Genomic DNA, 27,200 nt, shown 5'->3' with positions numbered 1-27,200 from the left:
CCATCTGTAAAAATAGTCTCTCTCCTTTCACACACACTATTTACCACACACCCTCTCTTTGTACTTCCTATCCCACCACTTTCTCCTACTCACAGCCCATCTTGTACACTATATTTCAATTTGTTCTTTCTACTTTCTGAAGAAATCACTCCAAATCCTATCTCGGGTTTCATGTCATAGAAAGCGATTTTCTTTCTTTCTTTCTTTCATTCTTTCTATCTTTTTCAGGGGGGTGGAGGAGGCAGGAAGTTGGCAGGCGTGATAACTGTCTGTTCCTAGAACTTTCCCTAATTAAGGAATTAGGGAAAGTTCTCAATTTGGCTTATTCATTCATTCAATAGTATTTATTGAGCGCTTACTATGTGCAGAGCACTGTACTAAGCGCTTGGAATGAACAAGTCGGCAACAGATAGAGACAGTCCCTGCCGTTTGACGGGCTTACAGTCTAATCGGACAAAATGTATATAATGAAAGGTATGGTAGGCTTAGAGAAGGATCACAATCAAATAATCTAATAAAACTCTGGATGATAGTGCATGGTCATTATTATTGGTCAAACAGGTGGTCTGTACTGAAACGTGTTCCCAGTCTGGTTTCTTGCAATTTTGTCAATTAATTGCACACTTGCTCCCTCTTGATTTTGCTTAGCACTATCTCTGTCAACCATGCCTTCTAATCTCTGTCCTCTGATGAGCAAATTAAGGGTATATTTCTTAATGGTATCCATTGTTTTAATTTAGTTATTAAATTCATGTTACTTGTTAAGAGCTTACTATGTGCCAAGTACTGGCTGGGGAAGATACAATTCAATCAGGTTGGCTACAGTCTCTGTCTCACATGGGGCTCACATGCTATAGTAGGAGGGAGAACAGGCATGGAATCCCCATTTTATAGATGTGCAAACTGAGGCACAGAGAAATAAAATGAGTTGGCCAAGGTCATAGAGCAAACAAGTGGTAGAGGCAGGATTAGAACTCAGGTCCTCTGACTCCCACGCCCATGCTCTTTCCACGAGGCCACACTGCTGCCTATATTTGCATTATAGATCCTGCTTTTGGAGAGGTGGTGGTATAGAACAGGATGGTGTATGCTTATACAGAGATAGGAATTCTTTTTTCTGAAGGCCCCCAACTTAACATGTCCTTAAGAATAAAAGTCTCATTTTACCTTCCCCTTCCCCCAAAACTTATAGAGTGGAAAAAAATGTGTACATAGGTGCTATTGGCAGTTCTCAATACACCAGCATTTAGGTGTGGCAGCAGTCGGAAGGATAACACCTGAAGGCTTTGACTAGGAAGGGCGTTGCTGTTAATCAGACAAAAGACCTGGAAATGTCCAAGTTCCAAGAATTCTGGAATCTTGACGTCATAGTTATTCCCATTTCACAGATGGAGAAATAGAATGGCTAAGTGACTTCAATGTTACACAGCAAGTCGGTCACAGCCAAGACTAAATTTCTGGTTTCTTGACAGTACGCTGACCATCAGACTGTGCTTGAAGACCCAACTAGTGTAATAATGACTAATGACAGAAGTACCTAAAAAGATAGCTATTATAGTAGCAGTCATACTCTTGTGTTGCTCTATATCCTTTCAGTAACATCAAAGGAAGCATCCAAAAGTGTAACAGAAGACAGCAATCTAACCATAAATTTGTTTAGATCACAACCTAAAATAAACACCCTTAAGTTTTGCACTGCCTTACTTCTGAAGGCTTTATTAAAGAACCATGGCTTGCAATGTTATAGTGAAACTTTCGTTTAATATTCATTTTCAGAAAACATTTCGCTGTATACAGTGGCATAAACGTTATAGTGGTAAAAGAAGAGTTCAAGATAAAGGGATGTTTAATCCCCAAATTTATCATTCCCGACTGTAAACCCATCAATGGGCAGGGATTGTCTCTATCTGTTGCCGATTTGTATAGTCCAAGCGCTTAGTACAGTGCTCTGCACATAGTAAGCACTCTATAAATACTATTGAATGAATGAATGAATGAAAGTAAAGCTTCTAAACTTCTCCAAATATCAAGTATTCATTAGAGTACTTAATGATGGGTGTTTAATTCCAAAAAGAGGTTCGGTGGAAAAGAACAAAACTGGAATTTGGGAAAAGCCACGATGATTATTAATTACCCCATTAAATATCAAGATGGATGCTTATCCTTCTGTAAACTAGTGTATTAGCCTCTGAAGAACCTTTGAATCAAACATACTACTTTTCATCTCCAGAAATGCACACCTCAAAGTCAGTGGTGCTTGCAAGGAGGAATATTTAAGTGGTGTTGGTGAAGAAGCCCACATATGGAACTTTGCCAGCCTCTTCCTTCTATTTACCACATTAACTTAGTGACACACTCCAAATGAAGACACATATTTAAGACCACATTCAGCAATAGGCAATCTAAAACCCAACACTATTAGCATTTTATTCTCTGACTTCCTGAGCTTTGAGTATTTATGAGTAGATATTGCCCTGTATACCGGCTAAGAACTTTGACCTTGAATATTTTCAAGTTCCAAAACTGAGCGAGATCAGATGTTCTGATGGGCAGTTATGTTGGTATTATTGAAAGTGTCAGAGAAGAAAACTGCTCGTCAAAGTGCAGAAAGGACATTTGCTCTTGACTTGCCTGACTACAACTCTTTATCAATGCAAGAAAGTCCAGGGATCAAATTACTGGTGTGTAAGATGGAGGCCGCAGCTTGGAAGCAAGAAAACTTGGACATTCTCCCAGACTTTATCTAGCAGCTTGAATAGATGTAGGCCTTTTGTCTGTCAGAAGGTATTAGTTCTGAATTGAGAATGGCCACAATACTAGCTCACACCTGCAGCTATTATACCCTGGAAATTTTCTTTACTGTGCTGCATCTGGACATTAAATAGTTTGGAAACAATTCAAGAAAAGAATCTTCCAAAGGAGAAGGAAGAAAAAAAAGAGTGAATAAAATTAATTAATTCATTCAATCGTATTCATTAAGTGCTTATTGTGTGCAAAGCACTGTATTAAGCACTTGGTAAAGTACAATACAGCAGTGAACTGTGATATTTCCTGCCACAACAAGCTCCCAGTGTAGAGCAAGGGAGATAGACATCAATAAAAATAAACACAATTACAGATATAAGTGCTGTGGGGCTGGTGGGCGGGAAGCGGGGAGAGCAAAGGGAGAGAGTTAGGGTGAGACAGAAGGGAGTGGAAGATGAGGAGAAATGTGGCTTAGTCTGGAAAGGCCTCTTGGAGGAGATGTGCCTTCAATAAGGCTCTGAAGAGGTGGGGAGTTATTATTGTCTGTCGGATTTGAGGAGGGAGGGCATTCCGGGCCAGAGGCAGAACGTGTGCCAGGGGTCGGAGGGGAGACAGGGTACAGTGAGAAGGTTAGCACTAGAGGAGCGAAGTGTGTGGGCTGGGTTGTAGAAGGAGAGAAGCGTGGTGAGGTAGGAGGGGGCAAGGTGATGGAGTGCTCTAAAGCCAATGGTGAGGAGTTTCTGATTGATACGGAGGCGGATAGGCAATGACTGGAGATTTTTGAGGAAGGGAGTGTCATGTCCTGAACGTTTTTGTAGAAAGGTGATCCGGGCAGCAGAGTGAAGCACGGACTGGAGCGGGGAGAGACAGGAGGTTGGGAGGTCAGTAAGGAGGCTGATGTAGTAATCTAGGCGGGATAGGATGGGTGATTGTATTAACGTGGTAGCGATTTGGATGGAGAGGAAAGGGCGGATTTTAGCTCTGTTGTGAAGGTGGGACTGACAGGATTTGGTGACTGATTGAATATGTGGCTTGAATGAGAGAGAGGAGTAAAGGATAACAAAATGCCACAGACCTTATGAGAGAGGCATGAGATGGAATAAAAAAGACATGTCAGGAGAACATTGATTCTGCCACTTTGCCAGGCACATGAAAGAGATTCATGCCTATACTTCATGCTCCTTTCTGATAATTCAACATTGCATTTACAATAACTTGGCATGTAAGAGCAGCTCAGTAACAACTGATCATGCAGTTCATGATTTTAGGTCTATCTCATACCCCAACCCACAGCCTTGGATGTGTGACTGTGGGCAAGTCACTTTACTTCTCTGTGCCTCAGTTACCTCATCTGTAAAATGGGGACAACCTGATTACCCTGTATCTACCCCAGCGCTTAGAACAGTGCTCGGCACATAGTAAGCGCTTAACAAATACCAACATTATTATTATTATTACCTCCACAGTCTGCGTCCTTCGCTCCTGTGCATGAGCTGCAGAGCGCTGCTGGCAGATATCTAGATATCAGGCTGACCTAGTTTACCTCAAGTTCATCCTTGTGTGCTTTAACTCTGCCCAGCAAAATTATTTTTCCATGCTTATTTACTCCCATGCCATTTGCTCTTGCCAGATGTTCTGGATGTTTAACTCCCTCCTCAAAAGCCCTGTCCCCCAACCTCCCCCATCTCTTGCCCCTAATGACCTGGCCATGTACTTTCCTGAGAAAACTGAAACCATCAGTTGTGATCTCCCTAAAATCTCCCCTGGTCCTCTTCAATCCCTCCCTCATCCTGCCCCTTCTTCACCTCTCTCATCTTTCCCAGCAATATCTCAGGAGGAGATCTCCTGCCTTCTCTCAAAATCCACCCCCTCTACCTGTGCATCCAACCCCCTCCCTCCACACCTTATCAAAGCACTTGCCCCATCCTTTCTTCCCTCCCTGGACACCATCTCCAACTGTTTGCTCTCCACTGACTTTTCTCCCACTGCTTCCAAATAATCTCATGCCTCTCCTATCCTAAACAAAACCCTCACTTGACCCCATGGCTCCTTCCACTTATTGCCCCATCTCCCTCCTACCATTCTTCTCTAAACTCCTTGAGCAAATTGTCTACATCCACTGTCGCCAGTTCCTCTCCTCCAATGCTCTCCTTGACCCCCTCCAATCTGGCTTCCACTCCCTTCACAGATGATCATCATGAGCACAAATGATCTCCTTCTTGCCAAATCCAACAGTCTCTACTCCATCGTAATCCTCCTCGATCTCTCAGCTGCCTTTGACATTGTTGACCACCCTCTTCTCCTGGAAACATTATCCAACCTTGGCTTAACTGACACTGTTCTCTCCTAGTTCTCTTCTTATCTCTCTGGCTGCTCATTTTCAGTCTCTTTCGTGAGTTCCTCTGCTGCCTCCCATCCCCTAAATGTGGCAGTCCCTCAAGATTAAGCTCTGGGCCTCCTTATATTCTCAATTGACGTCCGTCGCCTTGGAGAACTCCTTCGCTCACATGGCGTCAACTATCATCTCTACGTAGGTGATTCCCAAATCTACCTCTCCAGCCCTGATCTCTTTCCTTCTCTGCAGTCTCGCATTTCCTCCTACCTTCTGGATATCTCTATTTGGATGTCCCACTGACATGTCAAACTTAACATGTCCGAAACAGAATTCTTTCTCTTCTCACCAAAACCCTAACCTCCCTCTGACTTTCTCTTTAGGCGGCACCACCATTATTCCTATTTAACAAGGCCGTAACCTGACCTTATTCTTGACTCATCTCCCCATTCAACCCACATATTCAATCTGTCACTAAATCCTGTTGATTCAACCTTCACAACATCATGAAAATCTGCCCCTTTCTCTCCATCCAAACCGCTACCACATTAATCCAAACATTTGTCCTATCCTGCCTTAATTACTCAATCAGCCTCCTTGCTGACCTCTCTGCTTTCCGTCTCTCCCCACTTCAGTACATACTTCAGTCTGCTGCCTAGATCATTTTTCTACAAAAACGTTAAGTCCATGTTTCCTCACTCAAGAACTTCTAGTGGCCCATCCACCTCTGCATCAAACAAAAACTCCTCTCACCATTGGCTTTAAAGCACTAAATCACCTTGCCCCTTCCTACCTCAACTTACTATTCTGCTACTACAACCTAGCCCACACATTTCTCTCCTCCTCCTCCTGCCAACTTACTTGTTCATTGTACCTCGAACTTGACTATCTTGCCGCCGACCTTTTGCCCAAGTCCTGCCTCTGGCCTGGAATGCCCTTCCTCTTCATATCCAACAGACAATTACTCTCCCCAGATTCAAAGCTTTAGTGAAGACACATCTCCTCCAAGAGGTCTTCCCTAACTAAGTCCTCATTTCCTCTTCTTCCTCTCCCTTCTGCATCACCCTTATACTTGGATTTGCTCCCTTTATTCACTTCTCCCTCAGGCCCTCAGCATTTATGTACATATCTGTAATTTATTTATATTATTGTCTGTCTCCCCTCTCCCCCTCTAGACTGTAAGGTCACTGTGGGCAGGGAACACGTCTGCCAACTCTATTATATTGTATCCTCCCAAGCATTTAGAGAAGCAGCATGGCTCAGTGGAAAAGAGCACGGGCTTGGGAGTCAGAGGTCATGGGTTGTAATCCCGGCTCCACCACTTGTCAGCTGTGTGACTTTGGGCAAGTCACTTAACTTATCTGATCCTCAATTACCTCATCTGTAAAATGGGGATGAAGACTGTGAGCTCCACGTGGGACAGCCTGATCACCTTGTATCCCCCCAGCGCTTAGAACAGTGCTTTGCACATAGTAAGCGCTTAAATGCCATCATTATTATTATTTAGTACAGTGCTCTGCACACAGTAAATATGATCGATTGGTGATAAATCAAAGATTTCTAATTAGGTGGGTGGAAAACAGTAACTGCAATGACTTTGTAAGCTGGAAGATCAATAATGCTTAATACTCCTTAGATGACTTCAATATAATTTTTAAAGTCATTCATTATTTTTCCAAAATTTTAATGGCTTGGCTTAAAATCAGCCTGAAATGAACATAGTGAAAATTGTAGAGATAGATCCAGGAGTTGGATTTTTAAGAGAAAAATGAACTATGTTTTGGTTGGGGATTTCCAAATATTGCATCTCAATCTAAATAGAAGGGAAGCTTTGTGAAACTGAAAATTATAAATAGACTGCCTTTCATTCTATAGTATTTCTTTAAAGGTCTAAGAGAAAATTCCGTTCACAAATCATCATGGGGGAAATGCTCGGGATCTTTAAAAACTGGCACATATTAAATGGACTTTTTCAGTCTCTTAAAATCAAAATTGGAAAGATACCCTATTTACTCACAGGAATCTTTGTTAAAAGTATGGTAGTTGTCAGAAAGACCCTATTAGAAGATTAACTGAGAAAGGAGGACAGCACTATATTAAAAAAAAAGCAGGAAACAGGGCAAAGAGATTTACATTACATCTTGTTGCTGCCAAATTTGCTTTATGGTTCTCTTCAGATCTCAAGGACACAATCTCCCATTATAATCCTCTCAAGCATTAAGTGGGTGATATACTGGTACCAAGAAGAGAATATGCAGTTCTTGCTAGTTATATTTGTCATCTTCTTGTGGCACTTTTGTGAATTGAATGCTAAAGTTCCAAAAAAAATATTTTTTCCTGCTCGAGAAACATGATGTGTGACATTTGCTAAGTAGATTTGAGAGGAGGCTTCTGCCATAAATGTTCAATAATGGTGTAAATTCTGGCCAGATTTTCCTGTAGTGTTGGGACCTGTGGAGTGGGGGTAGGAGGAAGGGCATACTTCACTGAACCACCGGATTAAGCAGTTATTACTGTTGACAACCACACTTATAACCCTTAAAGTTTTTTTAGCCCCAACCATGTTTCCTTTATCCCCTCCCTCTAATCAGCCCAATCCTGTCCTTCCTTCCCATCACCCCTCATATCCCTCCATTCAACTTCTCCCTACCCCTTGAGCTGCCTCCACCTCCCACTATGCTGGCCCCCATCCAAACCCTCCCTACCCCTCACAATGTCCCCTCCCACTAAATCCTCCCTCACAGCCTCAGCTAAGTGCAGCCTGTGGAATTCCCTCTCCATCACAAGAAAGTTTTGCTTCGTCCTTGACCTGTTCCTGATCCAGGCACAGCTCCTCCTCACCGTCACTAAAATCTGGCTTGCCCTGGATGACACTGTCTCCCCTGTTGCTCTTTCTAGAGGGGACCTCATCTTCTTCCACTCCCCAAGTCTCACTGAGAAAGCGGAGGAATCGACTTCCTTGCTCCCCAATGTCGCCTTCGCACCATTACACCTCTCCATCCCTCTCCTTTCCTTTGAAGTCCATATCATCCACCTCTAGCCCCCTCAGCCATGTTATCTATCGCTCCCCAGGCCCTACCTTCAACTTTCTGAACCATTTTCCACCCTTTCTTGCATCCTTTTGCACTTTCTCCATCCCTACATTGTTCCCTGGGGACTTCGATACCCATGTGGATGTTTCTGACAACGCTTCTGCTGCTTGTTTCCTAGCACTCCTGTCTTGTTCTCCTACAGAGACCTCCGATCTTTTGATCCACACCAACTTTCTCAAGTCATCATGTCCCATCACACCCCAAACTACCTTCCCTTGATACCAAAATTGACCGACTCGACACCACACTCTCTATTGAACTCAACTCACTCACCCCCCATTCCCTTTCTGATCTAGTATCACTAACCCACAACCCTGGATCACCTCCGCAGTACGTTTCCTTCACTCCTGTGCACGAGCTGCAGAGCACTGCTGATGGAAATTCAGATATCCGCCTGACATTGTCCATCTCAACTTCAACCTTGCCTGCTTTAACTCTGACCTCTTTCTCTCTCTCTCTCATACACTCTCTTTTTTGTATTAGTTTTGGTTTGTAATGGTATTTGTTGTGCAATTACTATGTGTTCTAAATGCTGAAGTAGGTACAAATTAATTAGGTCAGCCACAGTTCCCATCCCTCCCAGCAACACTATTTCTCCATCCATATTAGCTCCCATGCCTATTGCCCTCACCAATTGTTTCAGACATTTAACTCCCTCCTCAATGCCCCCCTTCCTCCACCTCCCCTATCTTTTGCCCCTAATGACTGTGCTACATACATTATTGATAAAATTGAAACCATCAGGCATGATCTCCATAAGATCTCCTCTGCTCCTCTCCAGTTCCTCCCTCCTCCTGCCCCTTCTTCAACTCTCCCATCTTACCCAGCAGTATCTCAAGAGATCTCCTACCTCCTCTCAAAATCCACTCCTCCCATCTGCGCCTCTGACCCCATCCATTCACCCTTTATCAAAACTTACCCCCTCACTTCTCCCCTCCCTGACTGCCATCTTCAGTTGTTCACACTTTAATGGCTTCTATCCCACCGCTTTCAAATATGCTCATGCATCCCCCATCCAAAACCCTCGACTTGACTCCACAGCTCCCTCCAGTTATTGCCCCAACTCTCTCCTACTATTCCTTTCAAAACTTCTCGAGTGAGTTGTCTACAGCTACTGCCTCAACTTCCTCTCCTCCAATTCTCTCTTTGATAACTTCCCAGCTGGCTTCTTCCCCCTTCAGTCCACAGAAACTGCCCTCTCAAAGGTCATCAGTGGTCTCTGTCTTCCCAAATCCAATGGCCTCTACTCCATCCAAATCCTCCTTTAACCTCTCAGATGTCTTTCACACTGGACCACCGCCCCCACCACCCCACACTTCCTGGAAACATTATTTAACCTTGGTTTCACTGACACTGTCCACTCCTGGTTCTCCTCCTATCTCTTTGGCCACTCATTCTCAGTCTTTCTCTTTTTTTTAAATAGTATTCGTTAAATGCTTAGTATGTTCCAGGCACTGTACTAAGCACTGGGGTAAAAACAAGCTAATCAGGTTAGACACAGTCCATGTCCCACATGGGGCTCACATTCTTAATCCCCATTTGACAGATGAGGTAACTGAGCTACAGATAAGTTAGGTGACTTGCCCAAGGTCACATAGCAGACAAGTGATGGAGCCAGGATTTGAACCCAGGTCTCTTTCACAGGTTCCTCCCCTACCCCCCCTTAACTTTGGGAGTTGTTCAAGGCTCAGTTCTGGGTCTTCTTCTATTCTCCATCTCCATCCACTCCCTTGGAGATCTCATTTTATCTTGTGGCTCCAACTACCATCTCTATGAGTACAATTCCTAAATCTACAACTCCAGCCCTGATCACTCTCCTTCCCTGCAGTCTCATATTTTCTTCAGTCTTCAGGACATCTCTATTTGGATGCCCTGCCGAGACCTCAAACTGAACATGTCCAAAACAGAACTTCTCATCTTCCCACTCAAACCCTGCCTTCCTCCTGTCTTTCTCATTTACTGTATGCAGCACTCTCATCCTCCCTGTCTCACAAGTGAGAACTAAACAAGGGAACTAAACAATTTTCAGTTAACTGATTCATTTGCTGCATACATTACAAGATGGAATTTTAATTTTAGATTATTTTAAATTATTTAATTCCCACCAGTCATTCTGCTGCTGTTCCAGGGAGACAGAAACATAGCAAGTCATAGTCAACATAAACAATTCAACCTAAGTGAAAAGCCCAACGTAGAAATTATCGGCAAATGCTGGCAGAAAGATGGCATTGTGTTAGAATACAAAGATCTGTACTAGTGTGGTCCAACCCCCTCTAGACTGTGAGCTCGTTGTGGACAGGGATTGTCTCTCTTTATTACTGTACTGTACTTTCCCAAGTGCTTAGTACAGTGCTCTGCATGCAGTAAGCACTCAATAAATATGATTGCATGAATGAACCCCAGGACCACAGTAATAGTGGTGCTATTTATTAAACACTTACTGTGTGCAGGACACTGTACCGAGTGCTGGGAAAAAATACAAATGTGGGAATTAGACCTAGTTCCTATCCCTTGGATGGGGACTCACAGGAAGCAGGTAGGTTTCAAATCCTCAAAGATGGCTTTCTCCCCTGAGTATACATGCATCTTCTGGCCTAGTGGAAAGAGCACAGACCTGGAGTTTTTCCTAACTCTAATTTAAGTGTCTGACTCCCCTGCTAGATTGTAATCTCAGTGAGGACAGGGATCAAATATACCAATTCTGTTGTACTCACCCAGTATTAAAGACTTACTGTGCCCTATGTAGTTAAGACTTTACTTTTAATTTTTTACCAGAACTAATTTCAGTTTATATGGCATGATATTAATGCAAGAGGTGTACTTAAGGATATGCAAATGAGAAGCTCATCTTCGGTTTGACTAAAGGGAGGAAAACAGTACCACTCAACTTCTAATTTTTACTGACATTCATTGTATCATATCTTCCCAGAGCACAGCTGCTTCATACTGTTTGTGTGTCCCATAACATCAGAATGATTTCTTGGAAAAGAGCATGTCTTTTCAAATTGCTTTTTCTGAAACATCAAGTTAGTGAGAAGCATGATTTTCAATCCCTCGATCAGTCGATAGTATTGAGTACCTGTGTGTAAGAACTGTAGTCTATGACCCCTCTAGACTGTAAGCTCATCGTGGGCAGGGAATGTGTCTTTTTACTGTTAAATTGTACTCTCCCAAGTGCTTAGTACAATGCTTTGCACACAGTAAGAGCTCAATAAATATGACTGGGTGAATGAACTGTCCTAAACATTTGGGAGCATACAATAAAAGCAGAATTCAAGTGTTATGCACACAGTTGGAACAAATGGGAAAATATAGATATAATAATTATGGTATTTGTTAAACTTTTCCTATTTCCCAGGCACTAGACTAAGCACTGGATATGACTGGTAAAAATAAAACAGCAAAAGCATTGTGTCCTAGTGGAAAGAGCATGGTCCTGGGAATCAGAGGACCTAGGTTCTAATCCTGGCTCTGCCAATTGCTTCCTGTGTGACCTAAGGCAAGGAGCTTAGGTACTCTCTGCCTCAGTTCCCTCAATTATAAAATGGAGATTAAATACCTGTTCTCCCTCCTACTTAACCTGTAAACTCCAAGCAGAGCAGGGACTGTGTCCAACCTAATTAAGCTGTACCTACCCCAGTGCTTAGAACAGAGTTTGATCCGTAAGTAAATGCTTAATGAATACCATGAAAAAAGCAGAATAAACTAATATCAGTGCTATCAATCAATGGTATTTATTGAGCGCTTACTGTGTGAAGAGCAGAGTAATAAGTGTGTGGGAGAGTACAACACTGTAGACTAGATTGGAAGTTCGTTGTGGATAGGGAATGTATCTGTTAATTGTTATATTGTACTCTCCCAAGTGCTTAGTAATAATAATGATAATGTTGGTATTTGTTAAGTGCTTACTATGTGCCGAGCACTGTTCTAAGCTCTGGGGTAGGTACAGGGTAATCAGGTTGTCCCACGTGAGGCTCACAGTCTTAATCCCCATTTTACAGATGAGGTAACTGAGGCCCAGAGAAGCTAAGTGACTTGCCCAAAGTCACACAGCTGACAGGTGGCGGAACCGGGATTAGAACCCATGACCTCTGACTCCTAAGCCTGTGCTCTTTCCACTGTATTCTGCTCAATAAATAAAATGCTATCAAGTGAATACATTAGCAGACAGGTTCCAGGCCCATAATGCTCTTAAAGTCTAGAGGGGGAGACATACAGTAATCGGCTTAGTGGAAAGAGCCTGGGCTTCAGAGTCAGAGGTCATGGGTTCGACTCCCGGCTCTGCCACTTGTCAGCTGTGAGACTGTGGGCAAGTCACTTAACTTCTCTGTGCCTCAGTTACCTCATCTGTAAAATGGGGATTAACTGTGAGCTTCATGTGGGACAACCTGTTTACCCTGTGTCTACCCCAGCGCTTAGAACAGTGCTCTGCACATAGTAAGCGCTTAACAGATACCAACATTATTATTAAATAAGTTATAATATATTATTTAAAATTATCCACATAAGTGCTGTGGGGTTGGGAGTGGGACAAATATCAAATGGCCAAAGTTCACAGATCCAAGTGCATAGACTACGCAGAAGGGAGAGCGAGCTAGGGAAAAGAGGATTTAATCGGGGAAGGCCTTTTGGAGGATGTGTGACTGTGGGCGTCACTTAACTTCTCTGTGCCTCAGTTACCTCATCTGTAAAATGGGGATTAACTGTGAGCTTCACGTGGGACAACCTGTTTACCCTGTGTCTACCCCAGCGCTTAGACAGGGAGATAGGAGGAGAACCAAGAGAGGATAGCGTCAGCGAAGCCAAGGTCGGATAAGGTTTCAAGGAGAGGGGGTGGTCTACAGGGTCAAAGGCAGCTGAGCGGGGTAGGGGGATTAAGATAGAATAGAAGCCATCAGATTTGGCAAGAAGAAGGTTGTTGGTTATCGTAGAGAGGGCTATTTCTGTGGAGTGAATGGGGAGGAAGCCAGATTAGAGGGGATCTAGGGGAAAATTGGAGGTGAGGAAGTGGACCTAGTGGGTGCAAAAAACTCTCCCGAGAAGTTTGGAGAGAAATGGTAGGAGGGAGAAGGGGCAATAACTGGAGGGAGCCATGGGGTCAAGGTAGGGCTTTTTTTAGGATCGGAGATAAGCAAGCAAAGTTTGAAAACAGTGGGGAAGAAGCCATTGGAAAGTGAACAACTGAAGATGGCAGTCGAGGAAGGAAGAAGGGAGGAAGGCGAGTGTTTTAAGAAGGTATGAAGGGATGGGGTAGATTTAGAGAGGAGGTGAGAGATCTCATCTTGTGTTGTTGCACGGATCTAGACAAGAGTGCTAAGGGTAACTGATGTATCTGATCGGGAAAGGGGGGATTCGTGGAGAACTACCTGTTGGAAGAAGTGACTTTTCAGGAAAAGGTGAGGAAGAATATAGTTTGATGGATTTTTTTTTAAATGGTATTTGTTAAAGACTTACTATGTTCCAGGCTGGGGTAGATACAAGCTTAATTAGGTTGGACACAGTCCCTGTCCCACATGGGCTCATAGTATTAATCCTCATTTTAAAGATAAAGTAACTGAGGCACAAAGAAGTTAAGTGACTTGCCCAAGGTCACACAGAAGATAATGGCAGAGCTGGAACCCAGGTCCTTCTGGCTCCCAGCCCCATGATACTATCCACTAGGCCATGCTGCTTTGAAAGGGAAAGGAGTTCCATTTTTAGTATGTAATGGATTGGGGGTGGGAGAGTCAAGAATGAGGTTCTGCTAAGAGGTCAGCTTTTTTCATGAATTTTTTTGATCACATTTAAAACACAAGTTTAAAAATAAATATGGGAGAAGAGAGGTAGGAAGCATCCTATTGTCTTCTCTGACATCCCCAACATCTCAATTAATGATATTTGCTGAGCACTTACTGGGTACAGAGCACTGTGCTAAGCATTTGGGAGAGTACAGGAGAGTAAGTAGACAGTATTCCTGTTTCTGTCACTCAACGACCACCTCAGGCTCGGTATTTCTGTCCCGTCTCCTGTAAGTATATCCTGAGGATGCTTTTGCTGTTCTGGTTTGAATGTTGAGCTGTCTGGGGAGTGAACAGGCCTATCAGATAATTCACCCATAGGTAGGAGAGGAGGTTCAACTCGACTAGTAACTTTGCATGGCTCAGTGGAAAGAGCTCGGGTTTGGGAGTCAGAAGTCATAGGTTCGAATCCCAGATCTGCTGCTTGCCAGCTGTGTGGCTTTGGGCAAGTCACTTCACTTCTCTGTGCCTCAGTTACCTCATCTGTAAAATGGAAATTAAAAACTGTGAGCCCCACGTGGGACAACCTGATTGCCTAGTATCCCCCCAGCACTTAGAACAGTGTTTTGCACATAGTAAGTGCTTAATAAATACCACCATTTATTTTTTATTTTACTTTCCTGGACCTAGAACTGGCTCAGGGGCTCAGGCAGGCCACAGAGTTAGTTCATTTTCATTCTAGTTGCTCCTTCGAGTTCCTCTTACATATAAATGCTTTTATTTTATTTTTTCCCTCTCATTCGTTAGTCTCTTATCACTTGAGCCTGTATGTCCAGTGTCAGTTTTACTATTGCACAAGTGCTTAGAGCTTTTCCTGAAAGGCGGCTGATTCTTTACTTCCCCTTTCTGTGCACTATTCCCCAAATTAACAGTCTGCTGAGATCAGTTTAAATTTGAACTGTCAAACCACACTTTGCTAGTGCTTGAGATATATATATATATATATAATGTTTAACCAATTTGTATTTTCTAAAGTCATGCCACAAACCTGTAATTTACTGGACAGTCTCAATGTAATCCCTTCTGCAATTCAAAGACCTGTGCAAATTTGTCACCAGAAGAAAAAAAAAACTAGTGGAAGCACATTACTTTAGCATCTGTTTCCTTCAAAAGACGACTTTAGAAGCCTGGGACCATGCGACCCCTCACGGCTCTCACCACCTGGACTCCAGGGTCCATGGAAGAGGGGGCTAGCTTGATGGCTAGGGCAGCTCCTTTCCAATGAGAAGCAGCATGGCTTAGTGGAAAGAGCACAGACTTGGGAATCGGAGGATGTGGGTTCTAATCCTGGCTCTGCCACCTGTCTGCTGTGAGACCTTGGGCAAGCCATTTAACTTCTCTGGGCCTCAGTTACCTCATCTGTAAAATGAGGAATAAAACTGTGAGCCCCGTGTGGGACAACCTGATTACCTTGTATCTACCCCAGCGCTTAGAACAGTGCTTGGAACTTCTCATTGTACCTCCATCTCTTCTATCTCACCACTGTCCTGCCTCTGGCCTGGAATGCCCTCCCTCCTCATATCTGACAAACAATTACTCTTCCCCACTTCAAAGCCTTACTGAAGGCACATCTCCTCCAAGAGGTGTTCCCTGACTAAGCCCTCCTATCCTCTTCTCCCACTGTCTTCTGCATCACCCTCCCCCCTCCCATCACCACAGCATTTATGTACCTATCTGTAATTTATCTTAACGTCTGTCTCTCCCTCTAGACTGTAAGCTTAGGGTGTGTGTCTGTTTATTGTTATATTGTACTCTCCCAAGGCTTAGCACACAGCAAGGGCTCAATAAATAGCACAATTGAATGAGTGAAAAGTAATTGTGATACATGGACTGAATCTTGAAATTTAAGCAGCACAATTTTTTGCCTTCCTTTCAACAGTGGAATTGAGGATATCGTATAGATTGACAACAGTAATTCCATGACAATACAGCTTTCTCTATCACTGTATACTTTAGCTTTCCTATTCTGGGCAGGAAATTTGTCTACAAACTCTGTGGTATTGTACTTTCCCAATTACTTAATAGAGTCCTCTGCACACAGCAAGCACTCAATAAATACGATTGAGCTCCACTCACCTTTTAAAATTGGTTTTCTAAGTCTTATATTTTTAAGTATTCTCACTAAATTAAAAAAAAAACACAATATAAGTAGCTTCCCACATTTGTGATTGGGTGAGGTGAACCTCCTTCCTCTCTTCCCCAGTCATATAAGGAATCCTGACACACTGGTTACTTCGTTGCAATATGCTTGAATAGCTTGTATGGGGCAAATTCAAGTAAAAAAGATTCCGTAGCTTGAGAAGCAGTGTGGCCTAGTGGATAGAACACGGGCCTGGGAGTCAGAAGGTCCTGGATTCTAATCCCAGCTCTGCCACTTGTCTGCTGTGTGGCCTTGGGCAAGTCACTTCACTTCTTGGTGCCTCAGTTCCCACATCCTTAAAGACGGGGAGCCCTAGGTGGGACAGGGATTGTGTCCACCCCAATTTGCTAATATCCACTCTAGAACTTAGAACATTGCTTGGCACATGGGAAATGATCAACAAATACCATAATTATCATTATTATTGAGCGTGACTCAGTGGAAAGAGCACGGGTTTGGGAGACAGAGGTCATGGGTTCTTATCCCAGCTCTGTCACTTCTCAGCTGTGTGACTTGGGGCAAGTCACTTAACTTCTCAGTGCCTCAGTTACCTCATCTGTAAAATGGGGATGGAGACTGTGAGCCCCATGTGGGACAACCTGATGACCTTGTATCTACCTCAGCATTGGAACAGTGCTTGGCACATAGTAAGTGCTTATTAAATACCAACATTATTATTAATAGTAGTAGAATGGTTTGGAGGGGGGCTTTTATCACCCTAAAAAATCACTATCTTCTTCCCTCCACACAAAATTTGCTACTTTAGATTGAATGCATTTTGTCCTAGCGAAAATCCCCAAATGTCAAATTTATTCGTAATGTAATTAGAAAATATAAAAATAATGCTTTAAATTTCCCCAAGAAGAGGAACTATTTAACTTACCTCTGTTTATTTTCAATTCTAGGCATTGATAGCACAATATTTTCTATTCAGCCACCTACTGTGTACTACTACCATCTAGCCAAATATGCTTGCAATTTTTGTGATTTTATTTTCCTCAGTGAAGCTCTTGAGTCCTACTGTTACCACTTGCTTGCCAGAAGTTAAATGCAAAAATCTTTCATTCTGGCTCAGATTTATCCAGTTATGCATGTAAATATCAACAGTTTCAGGATACAGAGGAAACAGCAGAATCAATGTACCCTATTAGAAAATGTCAAGGCCTTATAAACACACTGGATGGAAAATTACTTTTTTCTGAGCTTACTTGGCATGTTTCTGGGATTCTAGTAGAGTTCTTCCACAAGAGTTGCAGAAGTAGTAAGTACTGATATCATTCTTTCAAAAGCTTCCAGATAACCATGGAAATTTGGTCAAGGCTGAGCCATGAGTATGTATTAAAGTTAATTAAGGTTTCCACATATATAGAGAAGTAGCATGGCTAGTGGGTAGAGCGTGAGTCTGGGAGTCAGAATGACCTGTTGTGTAACCTTGGGCAACTCTCCAGTACATGCTTTGCTGTAAAGACTTAGATTTCTGAAGATATAGGGAAGAATGATTTCAACAATGTGATGTTGGAAGGCAACGGTATCTGGAGAGGATTTGTCCTCCCTGAGCAGAGGCTCTGGAAAGATCGGCATACCTTGAGGCAAATTTAAAAACAGCAACAGGCACTGCCAATGACAAACATACGAATGTGGCCAAGGACAGCTTTTATATGTACACGGAATGAAATGTTGGGTTGGTTAAACTACGCATTGATCACTTCAGCCACTCCCATGGAGCGGGTGTTATTGTCAATAGTCGCCTTCAAACACAGAGGACAGATGTACATACTTTCTTACACACATGCACTCCCTCATTCCCACTTCCCCTCCCCTTCCTGTATAAATAAGGAGAGGGCAAGGGAAGGAAGTATTCAGCAATAGGTGTCTATGAGTGGATCTGGAATGAAGCGATTTTGTTTATCCCCAGCAGCATCTAACTAGTGTGGTGACACCCAGTCTTAAATTAGGCCCCAGACTTAGCTTAGTTTAAATTAACCCCAAGTGGCTAATTTTAAGGGTGACTTAGGGGAAAGCCCTTTTTAAAGACACTTAGATGGATATGATGATTTCTTGAGGTTTTTTTTCTATGTCCACAAAGGCAATAGTGCAATTTTTCTGGTTGTCATTCAGGCATCAATGGTGAAGAGGGGAAAGGTATGATCTACTGCCAGCAGAATGCATTCCTGAATTAATAATTGTGGTATTTAATTCTTGTGTTATTTGTTATGTGCTCACTATGTGACAAGCACTGCACTAAGGCCTGGGGTAGATACAGGTAATCAGGTCAGCACCGTCTCTGTCCCTCATGAGGCTCACAGTCCAAATTAGAGGAAGAACAGGTACTTCATCCCCATTTGACAGTCAGTGGTATTTATTGAGCTCTTATTGTATGCGGCGCATGTGGGAGAGTGCAATACAATAGAACTGGTAGAAATTTCCTGTCTATGAGGAGCTGAAAGTCTGGAAGATGAGGAAACTGAGGTACTAAGCAGTTAAGTGACATCTAGGACTCCCCTTATTCATCCCTCCCTCAGCCCCACAGCACCTACGTACGTATCCGTAGTTTATATTAATGCCTGTCTCCCCCTCTAGACCGTAAGCTCGTTGCGGGCAGGGGCCATGTCTACGAACTCTGTTATATTGTACCCTCCCAAGTGCTCAGTACAGTGCTTTGAACACCGTAAATGCTCAATGAATACAACTGATTGATTGAAATGGCAGAACACAGGTCCTCTGACTCCCAAGCCCATGCTGCTTCTTTAGTGGGGATGGTTCGTGCTGAGCCATTCACACTCTCTCACCTGGTCCCCTTATATCTAGCAGCAGGTATTGCATAGCAGCTGGATCAGGAGAACCAGTGTGGTCTGTGCTCATGGAACAGAACGTCTCTAAGCGGTCAACAGCATCGGACACCTTGGTGCCCGCACCCAATTTATAAGCCATCGTTCTTGAGTGCGATACTCAGAATGGCTTCCTGTCTTTTCTGCTTCCTTGTGAAAATCAGGACAAAAGGAAACGAGAAACAAAAGAAAGAACAGCAACAATAACGTAATCAACTGAACAGACTGGAGATGGAAAAGAATAGGTGTTCTGAGCATATGTAGGCAAGAGCACCGGTTTCAAGGGGCAGTGCAGTATCACCAGACAGCCAAGCGAATCTGTAAGTCCAAATTCCTGCCATCGTTTGACTTCCAAATGCCCTTTGCCAGGCACTGCTATGACAAGAAAAGACTCCTCCAAAACAAAGAGCGCCCAGCACCTGTCTCCATGAGCCGTTCCTCCACAGAATGCCTAACCTCACCCAGTGTTGTGATGTCGACTCCACACCCAGACAGTCCATATGCTATAAGCGATACTAGACATTTTGGATGACTCTTCTCATCATCATGCGGTGCCCCAATCAATCGTGAAAGAGTGGGGTAGAAAAAGTGAAAAATTGACTTCTACACCATGTCAGCCAGGAAGCTGTGCTTCTCCAGAAGCCCCCATTCCTGGGCTAGTTTAGGCAAGTAGGAGAGCACATATGGAGAGAGATGACTTATCCTGATCCCTGCCCTCCTGTTGCCTGGATCTGGTTTTTACTCTCGGTAGGGCCCCATTCCAGTATCGAGGGCTGAGCTCTGCGGGCTTCTCTATGTTAATAGGGCCCTTTCTGGGTGTAAGTGTTCAGTTTTGGGGTTCTTTCAGAATCATCAATCTATCTTCTTCTCAGCTTGTATGACTGTGGGCAATGCAAATTTGCATAGTTGTCTTCCACGGTAAGGAATTTCTCTTTGATGTGGAGGTAGATGGGCAACCTTTGGAGGTTCTTGAGGGGTGAGGAGATATGGACTGAACGTTTTTGTGGATAAATGATCCTAGCCGCAGAGTGAGTATGGATGGCCGTGGGGAGAGACAAGAGGCCGGGAGGTGAGCAAGGAGATAGATGCAGTAGTCAAGCTGGGATACGATAAATGCTTGGATCAGCATGGTAGCAGTTTGGGTGGAGGGAAAAGAGTGGATTTCAGCAATGTTGTGAAGGTAGAAAGGACAGGATTTGAAACAACCCATATGTGGGTGGAAGGAGAGAGATGAGTTGAGGACAATGCCAAGGTTATGGGCTCGTGAGATAGGGAGGATAGTGGTGTTGTCTACAGTGATGGGAAAGACAGTGGGAGGAAAGGCTTTGGGTGGGAAGATAAAGAGTTCCATTTTGGACATGTTCAATTGGAGGGGTCGGTGGGACATCCAGGTAGCATATCCTGATGGCAGCCAGAAATGTGAAATTGCAGGAAAGGAGAGAGGTCAGGGCTAGATAAGTAGATTTGGGAATCATCTGCATAGAGATTGTAATTGAAGCCTGAAGCCAGTTAGTCTCTTACACTAACCGATGCAAAATAACCCCTCAAAACAAAAACTTCTCACTCTAGGCTTCAAGGCTCTCCATCACCTTGCCCTTTCCTACCTCTCCTCCCTTCTCTCTTTCTACTGCCCACCCCACATGCTCGGCTCCTCTGCCGCCCACCTCCTCACCATCCCTCGGTCTCACCTATCCCGCCGTCGACCCCTGGGCCACGTCCTGCCGCGGTCCTGGAATGCCCTCCCTCCTCACCTCCGACAATCGAATTCTCTTCCCCTCTTCAAATCCCTACTTAAAGCTCACCTCCTCCAAGAGGCCTTCCCAGACTGAGCTCCCCCCTTTTCCCTCTGCTCCCTCTACCCCCCCCACCTCTCCGCAGCTCAACCCTCTTCTCCCCCCTTTTCCTCTCCTCCTCCCCCTCTCCCGTCCCATCCCCTCAGCACTGTACTCGTCCGCTCAACTGTATATATCTTCATCACCCTATTTATTTTGTTTAATGAGACGTACATCACCCTGATTCTATTTATTTGCCATTGTTTTAATGAGATGTTCTTCCCCTTGACTCTATTTATTGCCATTGTTCTTGTCTGCCTGTCTCCCCTGATTAGACTGTAAGCCCGTCAAAGGGCAGGGACTGTCTCTATCTGTTGCTGATTTGCAATTCCAAGTGCTAAGTACAGTGCTCTGTACATAGTAAGCACTCAGTAAATACTATTGAATGAAATAAGATAGAATGCACTTGTCAGAAATAGGCAAAGAAATCATTCAGGGTAGTGGTGTACTTTGGCAAGCATAAAGCTCTCAGGTGGTGATTTCCAAAGACTGCCCTAGCATTGAAGCTTTCTCCATAATAATAATAATAATAATGTTAGTATTTGTTAAGTGCTTACTATGTGCAAAGCACTGTTCTAAGTGCTGGGGGGATACAAGGTGATCAGGTTGTCCCTCATAGGGCTCACAGTCTTCATTCCCATTTTACAGATGAGGTAACTGAGGCCCAGAGAAGTGAAGTGACTTGCCCAAAGTCACACAGCTGACAAGTGGCAGAGCCAGGATTAGAACCCATGACCTCTGACTCCCAAACCCGTGCTCTTTCCACTGAGCCACGCTATATCATATGGGGATCTTTAAGAAACAATATCCAGGTTTAGGGGTGAGCATGGGTGGAAAAGGTCAAGGAACTGGAGGGGCTATCCCAAGGACAACAGACTCCTTGACTAAATCCAGGCTGGCTTCCGCCCCCTTCAGTCCATGCAAACTGTCCTCTCCAAGGTCAACAATGACCTCCTCCTTGTCAAATCCAATAGCCTCTACTCCATGCTAATCCTCCTTGTCCTCTCAGCTGCCTCTGACACTGTCGACCAACTCCTTCTCCTGGAAACATTATTTAATCTTGGCTTCACTGACACTGCCCCCTTCTTTTATTTTTTAATGGTATTTGTTAAGCACTTACTACGTGTCAGGCACTGAACTAATCGCTGGGATGGATGCAGACTAATCAGGTTGGACACAGTTCACGTCCCACATGGACGAGCTGGGGAGCTGTAAAATCCCCATTTTACAGATGAGGTAACTGAGGAACAGAGAAGTTAAATGACTTGCCCAAGATCACACAACAAATAAGAGGAGGAGCCAGGATTAGAACCAAGTCTTTCTGACTCCCAGGCCCATGCTCTGTCCATTAAGCAACACTTCTTCTCATAGTTCTCCTATCTCTCTGTATTTTTCTTCTCTAGACAGTAAGTTCTTTGTGGGCAGGGAATGTATCTACCAACTGTTATAGTGTACTCTCCCAAGGGCTTAGTATAGAGTTCTGCACACAGTAAGTGCTCCATAAATACGATTGATTGATTCTTAGTATCTTTCACAGGGTCCTTTTCGGTTCCCCACTCTAACTCTGGGAATCCCTCAAGGCTCAGCTTTGGGTCCTCTTCTGTTCTCGATCTACACCTTCAACTACCATCTCTACCCAGATGATTCCTAAATCTACTTCTCTGGCCCTGACCTTTCATCTTGTCTCTCATTTCCTCCTGCCTTTGGGACATCTCTACTTGATTATCCCACTGACACCTCAAATTTAACATGTCCAAAACAGAACTCCTTATCTTCCCACACAAACTCTGTCCTCCCCTTGTCTTTTCCATCACTGTCGACAACATCACTCTCCTCCCAATCTCCCAACTCTGTAACCTTAGTATTATCCTCGACATCGCTCTCATTCAACCCACTTATTCAATCTGTCACCAAATCCTATTGCTTTTACCCTCACAACATTGCTAAAATCTGCCTTTCCCCTCCATCCAAATTGCTACTACGCTGACCCAAGCACTTATTGCATCCTCCTCGACTACTGCATCAGCCTCCTCTCTGATCTCTGCATTCTGTCTTTCCCCTCTCCAGTCCCCACTGCACTCTGCAGCCCGGATCATTTTCCTAAAAAAAATGTTCAGCTTATGTCTGCCCTCTCCTCAAGCACCTCCAGTGGCTGCCCATCTGCGACTGCATCAGACCGAAGCTCCTTATCACTGGCTTTAAAGCACTCAATCAGCTCTGTCCCTCCTACCTTACCTCTCTGTTTTCCTATTACAGCCCAGCCTGATTTTCACTCCTCTAATGTCAATCTACTCACTGGACCTCAATCTTATCTATCTCGCCACTGACACCATGCTGACCACCTGCCTCTGGCCTGGAACTCTCCCCACCTTCAAAGCCTTATTAAAATCACATCTCCTTCAAGAGACCTTCTCTTCCCTCATTTCCCTAACTCCCTTTCCCTTCTGTGTCACCGATGTACTTGGATCTGTCCCCTCTAAGCACTTGATACAGACCCCACTCTCAGCCCCCCAGCACCTACACACACATCCATAATTTTATTTTAACACCTGTCTCCCCCTTTAGACTGTAAACGTCTTGTGGGAAGGGAATGTGTCTACCAACTCTGTTGAATTGGACTCTTCCATCCATATGGTACAGCGCTCTGCACACTGTAAACATTCAATAGATACCACTGCCTGATTGAGTTGGCTAAGAGCTAAAGGAAGAAGCACTGTGGTGCAGGAGTAAAGCTGCAGGAGTGCAGGAATGAAGTTATAATGGACATAAGAAAAACTTGAGACAGATGCCACAGAGCATTTTGGGCAGAATAAGTGATTTGGTGTGTTGCTATTGAATGGAATATACTGGAGAGTCACAAATGCAAAGGCCATTTTCTCTAAGGGATTTAACAGTGTGATCCAAAAGGAAAAGATGAGCTCCCACGGCATGTCTGAACCATTCTGGAGGGAATTTTGAAGGTTTCTCTCCTTTTTCTGAAACTGTCACTGTTATGGATTCTACAACTTTAAAGAGCAGTAGTGAAACTTGTGTCAGACCTTCACATAGGTAGGTGGATTTTCTTTGTTTGCTTTGTCACGAAGGGCGGTTGACCAAAGGAAAGCATCAGGGCAAAGGGTTCAATGACATTTTACAGGCAATAGTTGCCACAGCAGATGCCGCTAGACTCTGTGACTGATTCAGAGGTTTAGTACAGGTTCCAGCAAGTATTTAGAGTGCAGGCATGAGAGGTGGACTGTGCCTGAGTTGAAAGAAGGCAGATGGGGTCAGGTTTTATAGGTCAGCATTCCCAGGAATTGACTTTGAAAATTAGATTGGACCCTATAATCTGTAGGGGCGAATGTCTTTTTTGTTCTTGCTATATTTTAAAAGAAATGAAAACTGTAAACTTTTTTTGATATTTGGAGGATTGAAGTAACAGTGGGACTTTTTTAGCGCTATCAACTTCTATGAATATAGACTTAGTAATGTGGCTAGTGTGATTTGTTCCATTAAAAAGAGTGACATTTTTGCAGCAGAGAGTGGAAACTTAAGTGATTAGAGATTGGAACTGATGAGCAGATTACAATTTCCAAGACATGTAGATGGGTTTTTTATTGGCATGAAAAATATTTGCAATTTCAGGAAAAACAATGCAATCCATTTTCTTGGCACGTATGCTATGGAGTGATTTAAAAGTATTAGAGTACTCTGCATATTTTGTAATCACTCAAGTCTGGGAATGATTATAGCTCCCAGCATTTTCAGTGATTCAGACCACTAGAGCCCTTGATGTTTTTTAAGAAGTGTTTTAACCTTTCTGGGAGAAGCATAGATTCAGAAGGCACATCTTAACAGGGACAATAATAATAATGTTGGTATTTGTTAAGCGCTTACTATGTGCAGAGCACTGTTCTAAGCGCTGGGGTAGACACAAGGGAATCAGGTTGTCCCACGTGGGGCTCACAGTGTTAACCCCCATTTTACAGATGAGGTAACTGAGGCACAGAGAAGTTAAGTGACTTGCCCAAAGTCACACAGCTGACAAGTGACAGAGCTGGGATTCGAACCCATGATCTCTGACTCCAAAGCCCGTGCTCTTTCCACTGAGCCACGCTGCTTCTCTACACTTCACTTTCAGCATGGCTGAACATGACAATTCACTTACAGCATGGCTCAAATAAGTGCTGGGTGTCTCTGGGAAATCACCAAGGGCCAGCTGAGATTCTCACAGGACTCAGGCTCTGATACTCTTTTTGTTGGAAGGAATGGATCCTAAGAAGTTTATATTGTAAGCCCAAGTGGTCTGGGAGCTTGCCTAATGCTAAGTTCTGCATATGTCCAGCAGTTAGGGCACCGCTGAGCTGGCGGTGAGCAAAACTATCACCTGGTTTTATTTCGTTGGGGGGGCAATTCTGTTGCCCCAGTTACTACCCGCCGCAGGAGGGTGTGTGAGGATGCAGGTTGCTCTGAGCATTCGCTTTCCTCCTCATCGCTGACACTTTCAGTTGTTTGCCAAGTAAGGCAGATGGGGGAGGGGGCAAGCTTCCACTGTTGGCATTATCCACCCCAGTTGTGACTGTTGGTCAACTGGGCCGAACTGGCTTGGTTCAATTCTGGTCCATACTGGCCCAAAGGGCTTGGGATCCACAGCCCTTATCTAGAATATTCTTGGTACTTATTAATTATTCAGTCTATCATGAAAATAACATCAACAGCCTACCTGGCTACCACCTCTGTAAAACATCCACCTGCTTCATCCCATACTGGGAGCAGTGGGTGGTGGTGTGACAGTGTCCATCACTTTAAAAGGGACTTCATCCTGTACTTGAGGTTGGGGTGGTTTAACATATTCAACAGGTGGGTGGATAGGGGCAAGATGACTCACACAGAACCAATCAGGGCACAGCTGAGGCAAAGAGGGCACAACTTGAATGGGATGCCAGACTGGAAACATTGGCCAAGGCAGCCTTCCCTGATGAGAACTGCACCAGAGAATAGGAAACATGAGTTCCTTCACCTTTGATGAATAGGTCCCACCATGGCTCGCTGATATTACTTGAGTAATTCACTGCCACCAGTCACTATTGGACCCTCCAAAAGGCAAGCGAAGCTTTGCCAGGAGGGGCTATGCTGCTGGCCAACACCCCAGTGAGCTCCTCAGCTGGTAGGGGGAAAAAGCTAATTGTCTCATCTCCCCCCACAAAGCAGTAATGAGGTCTCCCCAGAATTAGGGACTTCACACCCAAATGGCACAAGCACCCCTCTTCACTACATATACACACAAGAATACAAGTCTCCCTCAGCCTCTATGAGGTAAAAGCAATGGCACTTAAGCAATAGAAACTTAAAAAACAAAATCCTGATGTATCCACAGGTAAGGTACTGTGGTCCTTACCTTAATATGGGCAACCCCAGAAGTTGTCAACACCCAATTGTCTTTTCCCTTCTGGGCAGGCCTTTCACATGGTTAGCTCCTTTGGCTAGATTTCCCAGCCAAGCCCAACTTCTTCACTTTGGAAAGGGAAGGAAGAGAGAGCCAGAGCCATGTTCCCCTTATGTGCTCATCTAACCCCTTTCTCCCTCCCCTTTGTCTCAATCCTTCCTTAGAATTAGAAGGACTCGAGCTGATGTCACCCACTGAGCTGGTTAGTCCCCTCAAGCATCAACTGAAGGGACATGCAAATGAAAGAAAGCTGCGAGTTCTCCTATGCCCTGGGAGGTTTGGGCAGACCATCACAAGAAGGGAAGTAGTGCCTTCCAGAGTAATTAACCCTGACTAGGCTTGGAGCTACATTATCATCACCCCACTCCTCTCTTATAGGGAGGGCCAAGACTGCAAAGAGACTGAAGGTGCTCAATATCCTCAATTTCTTCAGGTGTGAGGGTCCTGTCTCATTTGCCTGAATTTGTATTTAACTGCACCATGATGATATGAAAATCTAAAGTGGGACAAAGACTTGCATAGCAAGAGCAAAGGGTTTTACTACATTTTTATTTATAATCATTATTGCCCCAATCCATGGGCTTTAGGTACTTAACTGCAAAAGGTAAATTTTTTCTAGGGCAATAAGTTAACACTTCCCAAATTACCTCTTCCAGGGCTTCAAATGTGAACCTTGTAATTAACCTCACATGTCTGAGCAGAACACCCCTCCCATAAGAGGAGGGAGGGAGATCAACCAATTAGTAATATTTTGTACATCTTTTGCTCATTCACTTACTAAGAATTTGGTGGTAGGTGGGATTCATTACTTTATAATGGGTCTGTCTGCTTTTCAGTGGATTCAGTGAGCATCCTTTCAGAAGTTATGTGGAATTTTCAATTCAGCTGCCATGTTAGAGTCACATTTTGGCTTTCTTGGTAAAATCAATTACATTTAGCATTTAAAAAAACAAATCAACATCAAACAAAATCGCTTCTCACCATCCTTTATTCTCCCTCCCCACCAGAAGGAAGAACAAAGCAATTTCT

General features: G+C 43.9%; 1 protein-coding gene across 6 annotated transcripts in view; it reads right to left on the bottom strand.

Moving 5' to 3' along the window:
* Positions 1–27,200, bottom strand: part of SLC24A2 (solute carrier family 24 member 2) — a 254,761-nt gene that overhangs the window by 96,835 nt on the left and 130,726 nt on the right. The gene's annotated exons all lie outside the window — the stretch shown is intronic.

This window comes from Ornithorhynchus anatinus, chromosome X3 (genome assembly GCF_004115215.2).
Source record: "Ornithorhynchus anatinus isolate Pmale09 chromosome X3, mOrnAna1.pri.v4, whole genome shotgun sequence".
Classification (NCBI taxonomy): domain Eukaryota; kingdom Metazoa; phylum Chordata; class Mammalia; order Monotremata; family Ornithorhynchidae; genus Ornithorhynchus; species Ornithorhynchus anatinus.
The sequence above is the reverse complement of the archived record's forward strand: the minus strand, read 5'-3'. Positions and strand labels throughout refer to the sequence as shown.